Source organism: Camelus dromedarius, chromosome 10 (genome assembly GCF_036321535.1).
Source record: "Camelus dromedarius isolate mCamDro1 chromosome 10, mCamDro1.pat, whole genome shotgun sequence".
NCBI classification, from domain to species: Eukaryota; Metazoa; Chordata; class Mammalia; order Artiodactyla; family Camelidae; genus Camelus; species Camelus dromedarius.
The window spans coordinates 59,598,964-59,611,680 of record NC_087445.1 but is presented as its reverse complement, the minus strand read 5'-3'; positions in this window follow the sequence as shown (position 1 = coordinate 59,611,680).

The window sequence follows — 12,717 nt, the reverse complement described above, 5'->3', positions numbered from 1 at the left end:
TCAAGAGTGAACGCTGAATTTTCAACTCTTAGCCAGTTTCTCAGCGAGGAAATTCCCAAACTCAGTGCTGGAATAAGGTGAATTGATTTTGATAGTATACCTTGGACCTAATTCAGCTACCCTAATGAACTAAATAAAGACTGGCGTATTTTTAGGGAGACATGAAGAAACTGTATTTTGAGGAGGTAGAGCAGGATGATGAGGTGGCTATGTGAGGACTAGTTAATGAAACTAGCCTGAAAATGGGGTACATACTCTCCCTTTTATTTCAAGCCCTATGTCTCCATTTACTCATTTTTATTACTTGCCAGTCTCAGGCATCTGAATTTGCAATCTGTGATACGGTCTTTAGAGACTCCAGAGGAATTCACTTACTCAAGAAATATTAACACCAACTGTGTGCTCGTCACACAGAAGAACCAAAAAAAAAAAAAAAAAAAAAAAAAGGCAAGGTCTCTACCTACGTAGGGGGGATGAGGAGTAACCACCATTTTTTAGACTGTTAAAAATATTAGGTGTTACAGATAGAGTGTTGATAGGGACTATTAGATGAAAAAAATCTCCACTCAAGTAAGTGAAGACAACCTACAAAATGAGAGAAAATAGTTGCAAATCATATATCTGATAAGGTCTAATATCCGGAATATATAAAGAACTCTCACAATTCAGCAACAAAAAGATGAACAACCCCCAATTTAAAAACGAGCAAAGGACCTCAATAGACATTTTCCCCAAGAAGGGGTACAAACAGCTAACAAGCACATGAAGAGATGCCCAACAGCATTCCTTATTAGGGAAATGCAAATCAAAAACCACTTTACACCCACTAGAGTGGCTGGAATAGAAAGGGTGGAAAAAACTAAGTATTGACCAAGGTATAGAGAGACTGGAACCTTCATACATTGCTGGTGGTCATGTAAAATGGCACAGTCACTTTGCAAAACAGTTTCGCAGTTCCCCAAGAAGTTAAGCATGGTTACCAGCTACTGAATTATCTACATACAAAAGAGCAATTCCACTGTTGGATATATACCCAAGAGAAATGAAAATATGTTGAGAATAACCACTAGATGGCACTGGTATGTTAAAATTCAAAATTATATAATACTGCAAAATAATTTATGAACAATATTGTGATATACATTATAATCTGACTTGGATTAAGGCAAAAATATCGCGAAGTTCTTTGTAGGACCCACACAAAGGGGAAATAGGAGGAATAAATTTTAAAATCCTCAAAGAAAATAATACTTTGTATCATTAAACAGGATGTGATAAGTCAATTCATTTTATATTTTTTAAATTTTCATAAAATAGTCACTTATTTGTGACTTCTAAAGTCTATCAAGTTTAATTCCCCAGTGTTAAAAAGTGGTTTTCAAATACATAGGAGATTGAAAATGCCAACTTAAGTTGAAATATCGAGATAGTGACATTTAAAGCAACTTTAATTTTAAATTATCAAATAAAGATTCTTCTAACTCTGACCTTGCATAAGACTATATTAAAATGTATGATGCAGACACATTCAACTTTGTTGACTACAACCTACATAAATAAATTATTCATCCAAACCTAGGACACACAGTTTTAGCCATTCTATTATGTTTGACTATATTGTATACTATCCTTTAAAAAAAAGTTGATCATAACCTACAAAATTATTTTGATGACTCATTAATGGATCATAACCTACTGCTTGGAAAACACTGCTTTAGTGTTGTAATTTGCCACTGTGATTTTTGAACTTGTCTTTTAAGATATTCTAGGCTTCTTCAGTCAGATATAAAATTACTAATTCAAGGTCAGAGGCCAACAATATGATGTGACTAAGAGCAGATGATTTCAAGGGTGTTAGAAGAGTCAGTGAGCCTTTGAAACTTTCCATTTCTTTTACCCACAAGACAGCTCACCCTGGTTCAGAAGTTCAAATGGGAAAATCCTTGGAGTTTTGAGAATATAGCAATTGTTTCTGACAATGTACCAAATCTTCCCAATAGGATCCCTAGCTGTACCTTTTGTTACTCAGTGAATTCTTGCCAGTCATTTAATTAGTTAACTTTTGGATATTAACCTCATTGCTGTCCATATTTTTCTGATAATACATTATTCCAACAAACTAGAGAAAATGAAAATTTCCCTCTAATTATCACCCTTCAGAGATAATCATTGTTAAAAGTTTGGTATGTATCCTTTACGACTTGGAAATTTTTATATAGATTTTGATTGTTTTTAAAGCATAGGGGAGATCTTATAACTATATTGTTTGGGAAACTGTTTTTGTTTTACTTAATGCATCATAAATATCTTTCCAAGTTTACACCCAAAAGTTTGCCTCAACTTTTTTTAAATAGGTGCATAGTCTTCTTTTATATGAATGTATTCCAAATTAATTTTACCATCAGTGATGGCAACTGAAGGTGTTTCAAAATTGTCTCTATTATAAACAATTGCAATAAAAGCCTTTGTGTGTACATCATTGTTCACTAGTCAATGCCTTGTTTAGAAGCGGGTGTGTCTTCTAGTTCTGGCAAATGTGAGGTCAGCTGGGAAAGGTTTTCTTAATTTAAGAGACCACAGAAGAACAGATTGCCTCTTTTCTTCTAGATGTTATTCCTGGATGTGATGCTTGGCTCAGCTGCGTCTATCTTGCAACCACGAGGGGAACGAGACTTTCCTTTTGGTAGGCAGTTGTCTCAGAACCCTCCTGAGTTTCCCACCTAGTTTTATGATACTCCCACTGCTCCAAGATACACTGTGGGTTTTTCTCACTTTGTGCTGGACATCTCTTAGAATTCCATGGGAACAGTTCCCTCAGCAAACAACTGCTCCCTTGCAGGAGTGGACGTAGTGGAGTGTTTGTGTGTGTGGATCACGCCATATTTCACTTTTTTGCTCTGTTGGTTTGTTCACTACACCATCCCCACACAACTCTTTGCTAAAGAGTTGAGGCTTACATGAGGGAATTACTCTCTATACATACTTTTAAAATTAACTTTATATAACAACTGCTACATCAGAAACTATTTGCCTACCCATTACATATTCTCCACTTCTTACCAACGGTGGCAATATGTCCATTAAAAACGCTCCATCTCTCAAGGCACCCTTACTATTAGGGGTGACCAAGCCACCAAATTATGGCTAACGAGGTAAGTGGAAGATGTTGGAAAGGACTTCTGGGAAAACGTCTTTAAAAGGCTTCCAGCCATTTTGTGACCTTAAGAATGAAAGTCATATGCACCCATAATGGAACAAAAAGGAGAGAGTTTTAGATGAACATGAAGTGTCATAATAGCCCTGAAACAACAACTACTAGGCTTCTTTTGCATGATAAATGAATTTTTATCTAGTTTAAGGCACTATTATTTTTGGTTTTCTGTCATATGCATCTGGACCTAACTCTGAAATTATACTGTCTCAAGGCAAAAGTATACATATATGTATTTAAAACACACATAAAAATACATATCAAATACATACAAAAATATATATACATACAAAAATACATACATACATACATACATATATATATATATATATATATATATATATATACACACACACACACACACACACACACATATACATAAACCACTGCAGGGGTTCCCTCTTGAGCACACCCAAATGCCTAGCTTTGCTCCTTGTCTTCATATCTGCTTTTCTGCCTGAGACCATCAATTTTGTTCAAATTTTTCTTTAAAATTGCCTTTAATATTTCCATCCCCTCTCACAAGACCCCATGCCCTGCTCACAGGAGTTGGTCTCATACTAAGATCCTCCTTTCCCACGACAAACATTTTCCCAAGCCTGAATTATTCATTTTATTTAGAATATGACTTTAGCAAGAGAATCCAGGGTGGGTGTAGATATTCCAAATCCAATTCCCTAGGAGATATTTCCACCTAGTTCTTCCTGGTGTCCACTAAGTAACTATTATGTCAAACACACCCACATCTCCAAAAGTCAGGCATTGATTCTGAGATGCAGCACTCTACTGTGAGTGTATGTACTCTTTCCATGCTGAGAAACATCGACTTCCTGTAATTAACATAGCATCGCCCCTGGTCTCTTTATATAAAGATAGTATTTTATCATTTTATATTGCAGAACAGTGCCAGTTATCTTTCATCTTCTAGCTTTCAAACTGTGCCTGGTAGGTTCCAGGCATTAAAAAAAAAAAAAAGACATTCGAAGTTAGCTTAAGAATCAGGCCCATAATTGAGCCATCTATCTCTTAATGGACACTACTTTGCTACAAAACTCAAGCTTTGGAATTACCGCATGTCTTCATGCCAAATTAAATTCTTCTATGTGTCATCCTCCTACTACCCTCTACTAAATTAAATTCTTGATTAAAGGCTCATACTCCCACTGGTCCTGCAGAAGAGAGGTTATATGATGACTTACTATCCTCTGATAAAAGTAATCCTCTACCTCCAAGTGGGGTGTGGAGGTGGGGTGTCCGCTAGGGAGATTTGCTTTTCCAGTTACATAAATAACATATTCTCATAGAGAAGTGCTCCGGATTTTTCTTTTGTTTTGTTTTTCAGCTACTGACCTTTTACTTAATTGCCTGTTCAAGGCTGAACATTTGTCTGGTGCCCTGCAGGATCACATGCAGTTAAAAAATTTTTAGAACCATGTTAGGGAGGGAGAGCAATAGCTCCATCCAGTCATCTGGCGTCCCAGGAACCTTTCCACTGACCTTGAAGTCTGTGATCAACTTTTTGCACAAGACTATTTCAACAAAGGGCAAACAAGGAAAAAGAAAACAGATATACTTAACCAATCTATTTGATTTCTTGTTAAACAGTTTAATCAAAAATTTTAGGGGAAGGTTTGAATTAATGGCCAGAATGGAGGCCTTGTTCTAGTCAAAAATAAAATTTATATTGCCTATTCGTGATATCGTCTCGGATTCCTAAGAAGGGACTGTTTAGTCCCAAATAAGAACATTTCAATATTATAGGCATCTATAATATGTATCAACTTCATGTAACTGTAGACAAATGGAATACCAAGGCAGGGAAGGCAAATCAACTCATTATAGTTACCTAACTTCAGTTCAGGGAGGAAGAGTTATAAGCAACAGGTTAATTGGGAAAAAGGGGGGAAAAAGGAGTTGATCTTTTTCTTCTGCTACTCAGAGTTATTCCTCTACCTCCCCTTCTTTGAAAAGATTGGGGTGAATCATATGTTAGTTAACTGGTTAAGGATAGATAGATTAAGGGAGAATCCTGATAAGGGCTGGTGAAAGGACAGTATCCAAGGTTTCTTCTGAAGACTGAATATATTTTATGAAAGTCATTAATTGTTATGTAACTTCCAGGGAAGATGGAAGTCTAGGAAAATGAACAAAAATGAACCAAAACCAGAGAAGAAATTTCAAGTATAATGAAACTAGGGAACTGACATAACCTTGCCACAAACTAGGGAGAATATCTTCCAATTTATTTACAAATTAAGGAAAGCAATGAGATTCGACAGGCATTTCTTTTATTTTTTAATTAAAATATAGTCAGTTACAATGTGTCTGTCAATTTCTGGTATACAGCACAATGTTTCAGTCATACATACATATACATACACATTTTTTTTCATATTTTTTCATTATAGGTTACTATAAGATGTTGAACATAGTTCCCTGTGCTATACAGAAGAAATTTGTTCTCTATTTTATATATAGTAGTTAATATTTGTAAATCTTGAACTCCCAATTTATCCCTTCCCAACCCCTTTCCCCCCGGTAACCCTAAGTTTATTTACTATGTCTGTGAGTCTGTTTCTGTTGTGTAGATAAGTTCATTAGTGTCTTCTTCTTCTTTCTTTTTTTAGATTCCACATATGAGTGATATCATATGATTTTTTTTTCTCTTTCTGGCTTACTTCACTTAGAATGACGATCTCCAGGTCCATCTATATTGCTGTAAATGGTATTATTTTATTCTTTTTATGGCTGAGTAGTATTCCACTGTGTGTGTATATAGATACGCACTCAAACATACATACACCACAGCTTCTTTATCCAGTCCACTGTTGATAGACATTTAGGTTGTTTCCATGTCTTGGCTATTGTATATGGTGCTGCTATGAACATTGGGGTGCATGTATCTCTTTGAATTAGAGTTCCCTCCAGATATATGCCCAGGAGTGGGACTGCTAGATCATATAGTAAGTCTATTTTTAGTGTTTTGAGGAATCTCCAAACTGTTTCTATAATGGCTGCACCAAACTACATTCCCACCAACAGTGTAGGAGTGTTCTGTTTTCTCCACGAACCTCTCCAGCATTTATCATTTGTGGACTTTGAATGATGGTCATTCTGACTGGTGTGAGGCGATATCTCACTGTAGTTTTGATGTGCATTTCTCGGATAATTAGCAATGTTGAGCATTTTTTTCATGTGCCTATTGGCCATCTGTACGTCTTCATTAGAGAAATGCTTGTTTAGGTCTTCTGTCCATTTTTGGATTGGGTTGTTTGTTCATCTGTTACTAAGTTGTATTGGCTGTTTGTATATTCTGGAAATTAAACCTTTGTCAGTTCCATCATTTGCAAATATTCTCTCCCAATCCATAGATTGTCATTTTGTTTCACTTAGGGTTTACTTTGCTGTGCAAAAGCTTGTAAGTTTAATTAGGTCCCATTTATTTTTGCTTTTATTTCTATGACAGGCATTTCTTTTAAAGAATAACCTAGTGCTATTTTTTTAGAAAGTAAATGAGACAGTACTGAAAGTCCAGCAGTAATCTGAAATTTGAATAAGGACTATTGACCTGGGTGGACCATGGGAAAGTAAAGAAGGCCATCCTTCAGGGGATCCATTTCCAGATGGTGAGGAAGGTAGAATTGAAGAAGAGACAATGTGACACACATTTTGATTTTCTAGGACTCAGTTTCCTGGCCCATAACTGAAACTTGGCAGTGAGGGGCTGCTGAAGGGTTTACAATGACCTGCAACACAGGTCGGCAACTATTGACCAAAGTAAAGTGAACAGAGTAAACAAACATTGTTTATAAGATTAAAATCCTATCAAGTGCAAATAATGGCAATTTGCTTTCTCCTTTCCAATATTCACATCTTTTATTTCTGTTTCTTGTCTTACTGTATAGGAACTATAGTATGATACTGAACAGAAACATTTAAATGAAAGGCCCAAAACATAAACAAAAAAGATTAATCATCTTACTTTGTTAAAATTGAGTTTTTGTTCATCAGAAGACACCATAAAGAAAATGAAGGAAGAGAAACCGCATTCTGAAAGAAAATATCTGCCATAGATATTACCAGGGACACCTGCAAACCAATATGTAAACAACAACAGTCAAATAGAAGAAAGTTGGTAAAATACATTAATAGAAATTATACTGAAGAAGATTCATGACTGGCTAATAAAATATGAAATGATATTCAACTGTATTAATAATCAAAAATGAAAATTAAGGGCACATAAAATATTTTTAAACTCACTGGCAAAATTTTAACATTGTATAATACCAATTGAGGAGATGAGCAATGGGGCTCTCAGACACTTCATAGTGGTAGTGAAAACTGATAAAATCACTTTGGAAACATAGTAAAGATGAAGATTAGTAAATTCCATGACTCTGCAATTCCACTTCTGGACATATAACCTAGACTGTAAAGTCCACAGAAATCTCTATGAGTGCCTCAGGGGATAGGTACAAGAATATTCACAGAAAAGTTATTTATAATAGCATGACAAGAAGAAGAAGCAGAAACTAGAAACCACTCAAATGTCAAACAAGAGGAAATGGATAAATTGTGGCATATTCTCATAAAGAAATACTGCACAGCATTGAAAATTCAGGAACTACATGAAATTAATCACAGAACCAAAATATTGAGTGAAAAAAATCAAATGGCAGAAGAATATTAAAAACATTATACCATTTATATAAAGTTCCTATGGTTGAGGAATTTGCACAAATGTTTTAAAACTATAAAGAAAGCAAGGAAATGATTAACCAAAAGTCAGGATTACCACTCCTTACACGGGATAGGAAAAATTAGAAATGGCATTAGAAAAAGACATAAAAGGACCTTCAACTATACCTTTAATATCAATTTCCTAAGTTCTCTTTGGTGGTCATTTTATGTATGCTTAATTTATGTAAGTGGCATATATGTTTACTTTTTATTTTGAAAAAAAATTTAGACATTCAGAAACACTGCAAAATTTCTACAAAGCATTCCTGAATACCCTCTGTCCAGTTTCCTCTAATGTTAATCTCTTGCATAACCAGAGTACAGTTATCAAAACTGAGAAAGTAATAATTGTACAATACTATTAAATAAAATACAGACTTTACATGTGTGGTAGGCAGAATTCTAGAGGTTTTTCTCACCTTCCCTCCAACAATATTCCAATGCCCTGCTTATTTAAATGCTAAGTGTAGGTACTGTTGTAAAGGGATTTTGCAGATGTAATTAAAGTTCTAGTTAGCTGACTTTAGGAACAGAGATTACCTGACTCAGATGAGAGCCCTTAAAAGCAGAAGCTGTCTCTGGCTGATGGCACAAGAGGAAGGCAGGAGAAATCAGAGATTCAAGGTATTAGAAGGACTAGCTTTGAAAATGCGGGGGGGGGGGGGGGCACATAAGAAGGAACACAGGTAGCCTCAAGGAACTAAGGGTGATCACTGGCTGACAGCCAGCAAAGAAACAGAGATCTTGGATCTACAGTTAGAGGGACTTGATTCTTACAACATTAAAGCGCATGGGAGCTGACTCCTTAGATACTCCAGAGAAAACCCTAGGCTGGCCAATATCTTCATGTCAGCACTGTGAGACTGAAGAGAGACTCAGTCAAGTCCACGAGGGTTTCTCATCTGTAGAACTTTGAGATAACAAATATGTGTTGTTTTCTATTTCCCGTATTCTATGCCTGTTAATTAGAACTATTCTATAAGGAAGGGCTTTTCCCTCATTTATTTATTAAATTATTCATTTATATTAGGATTGGCTCATGGTTATTTATTTTATGGGCTATACAATATGATTGTTATTTATTTTGTTGCTCAAATTAGTTCCCTTTTGGTCACTGGGAGATCTTTCAGGTAGACTCCTGTGCCCTTTTGGCATGTCCCTATCATTTTATAAGTACCTCTTTACTTTTCAGCACAAGATACTCTAGGCTCATCTAGTATTTTTGCCTTTACAGCCCCAGAATCAATGACTTCTCTAAATAGTCCTGGTTTCTTTTATTGGGGAATGGTATTTAGAAACTAAAATGTGGGCATAAGTTAATGGCGAGTCATTGTTTAGCCCTGTCAGCAGATAAAGCTTCGGAATACAGGAATATACACCAATGCATGCCTATACATCTCTGTATTTAATTCTATTCTATTGTATGTTACAGAGTTGATCCAGTCCTCTGTGAGGACCTTCTCAACTTAATCAGAGTGGAGGGAAATGTGCCCAAATAAAACGTGGGTACTTAGCAGAATATCCAAAGGATTTTGTGAAAGCATATCTTACTTGCCAGTTGTCTACTGTTCTGAACCTTTTCAGAGTTGTTCCCCACGCTGCCATCCCCACCAAGTAGTTGAAAGGTGAAACAAGAATAAAAACCATTGATATCTAGCTAAATCAAAAGCAAAAACAAAAAACAAAATTCAAGAATTCACACGCAAGTAGAGAGATTTATGAACCCTCAACTCACACTATTCTTTAGTAAATTTCAGGTCAAAATAGAACTGCCATCATTTAAAAATGAGCACCCTTCCCTGCCCCACAGAGACCAAGGGAAAAAAATTCTAGCAGAAATCCATGCCAGAGACGGAGAAGATGGCGGAGTAGAAGGACGCTCGCAGGTCACCCACTCCCACAAATACACCAAGACCCACATCTACAGACCCACTCAGCCAACCAGAGCACCTGTGGAACTCCGACAGAACATCGCCCTCTTCAAAAGATAAAGACGCCAAAAATCTGGTAGGAGAAAAGGAAAAAAGAAAGAACAAAAGGCAAAGCAGCGCGGGACGGGTCCAGCGGGGAGGGAGCAGCAAAGGAGGACTGGCGCTTGCTCGCTGGGTCTCCCCTCTCCAACTGAGAGGCCAGCGGGAAGGAGGGGGAGCCTCCGAGGCTCGGATCTGTACAGAGCAGCCCTTGACTAACAGAACTAAGTTAAATGGGCACAGAGCGTCCCCCTGACACCCAGCCTGAGACGCGGGCCGGCAGCCGCGGGCAGGGCCAGGCTGCACAAGCCGGGCGGAGGACGGAAGTGGCTGCACGGAGGCAGCCCCGGAGGAACGCAAGGGGCTGCGCGCCGTGGCTGTGGGTGCACAGGGCAGAACCACCTGGGCCCTCCATAAAACAGCAAGGTTGATGTGCTCTCGGGGGAAGGGTGCACACCCCCATCTCTGAAAACCCGCGGAAAGTTTTCGGGGGAAGAGAGGCGGGTCTCAGGCACAGCCGCCATATCCTCCGCGCTGAGCACTCAGACGGGGGCGGGGGCGAAACCTGCATCCGCACCGAAGGGCTTAGCAGCCTCAAAGGCCAGACTGAGACTGGCCTGCAGCCCGGGGCAGATAGGATCCTTCCATCCTGGTCCCTCAGAGAACTTGCTCCACAAAGACAAACAAGGAGCTGGGTTTTGGCTCGGAGCAGGGACAGGACTGTCCCTCGGTCTTCCCCGAGCCCACCCGCGGAGCGCCGACCAGGGCGGAGCGCCGACCAGGGCGGAGCGCCGACCAGGGCGGAGCGCCGACCAGGGCGGAGCGCCGACCAGGGCGGAGCGCCGACCAGGGCGGAGCGCCGACCAGGGCGGAGCGCCGACCAGGGCGGAGCGCGCAGCCGCACAGAGCAGCGGAGCTACCGGCGGCGGCGCAGGTAGAGCGAGAGCAGCCCCCCGCCTTTGGGGCAGGAACACAGACCCTGACCTAGGTGCTGGGAGGGGGCACGACCCGCCCTGCTACCTGGCCAGTCTGCAACATCTGACTGCGGCATCCCGAGGGGCAGCAACCAGCCCGCCCACAGCAGAGAGCTGCACCTGACCCAGTGTTAGGAGGAGGCGCGATCTGCTTGCCGACAGGTGCTGGGAGCAGCACAGAAGAGGGCGCCAACGGAGGGCCTCTGAAAACAGCAAGCTGAGCTTCCAAAACAGGACGAAGACAGAAAAACTTCACATTAAAAGCACACAGACTCCAGGAGAACACCGACAACACCCCCCTTTTTTTTTTTAAATCTGTTTTTACCTGTTCTATTTTCTATTACTCTCTTAATCTTTCCTTCTTAATTCATTTCTATTTCTCTTGGGTTTTGATGTCCTGCTATTGATTAGACACAGGTTTCAAATACATCTATTCATCCCCCCCCCTTTTTTTGTAAAGGTTTCAAAAGGACGTCTCAACCCGATTAATACTCTGCTTCAACTCACTCTTCTATTATTCATTATACACTGTTTTCAAACCCTCTTTCTCCCTTCTTTTAAAATTCTTTCTCTCTCTCTCTCTTATTTTTTTTTCTTTTTTTCCTAAGTTCTATTCCTAAATAGGCATCAGATAGATAAAATCCTTAAGGACCAAAATAAACAACTGATACTCCATAAACCACAGTGCCAAAGAGGTATGAGCAAGATGAAAAAGCAGAAAAACCTTTCCCAATTAAAAGAACAAGAGAAATCCCCTGAAAGAAAGATCAACAAAATAGACATCGATAGCCTACTAGATCAAGATTTCAAAAAAGGAGTGATCGAATTGCTGAAGGAATTAAAAGAGATAGTGTTTAGAGATATAAAATATGTCAAAAATGAAACTGAAGCTATAAAGAAGAGCCAAGTAGAATGGGTAAACTCATTGACAGAGATGAGGAATGATCTAATAGGTGTGCAAAGCCGACTAGATAATGCAGAGGAACGAATTAGTGATCTAGAAGACAGGGCAATAGAAAGCACCCATTCAGAAGAACTACAAGAGAAGCAAATAAAAAATAATGAAAATAGCATAAGGGACCTATGGGATAATATAAAGCATCCCAATCTTCGCATAATAGGGGTCCCAGAAGGAGAAGAAAGATCAAAGAAGATTGAAAAGGTTTTTGAAGAAATCATGACTGAAAACTTCCCAAACTTAAAGAAGGAATCAGATATCCAAGTACAGGAAGCTCATAGGGTCCCAAACAGGAAGAACCCAAATAGACCCACACCAAGACATATCATAATCAAGATGGCCAGAGTCAAGGATAAAGAAATGATTCTAAAGGCAGCAAGAGAAAAGCAAAGAGTAAGTTACAAGGGAACCCCCATAAGGCTCTCAGCTGATTTCTCTACACAAACACTACAGGCCAGAAGGGAGTGGCAAGATATATTCAAAGCCCTGAATGAAAAAAAGATGCAGCCTAGGATCCTTTATCCAGCAAGGCTATCCTAGAGGATAGAAGGAGAAATAAAGAGTTTCACAGACAAAAAAAAAGCTGCAGGAGTTTAGCAACACTAAACCCATGCTAAAAGAAATATTGAAAGGGCTACTCTAAATAGAAAAGCAGCAGGATGCTACAGAAATAAGAAACACACAACTGGAAAGGTGATAACTCATGAATTACAAATAAAGCAAACATGAAATTATAAAAGAAGACATACAAATCACTGAGAGTGGGAGAGGGAGGCAGGGAAATATAGAATATTTTTTTCTTTCTTTTTTAAATTTTTTTAACAGTAGGATGGGTTTGAGATCATGTTACTATCAGTTTAA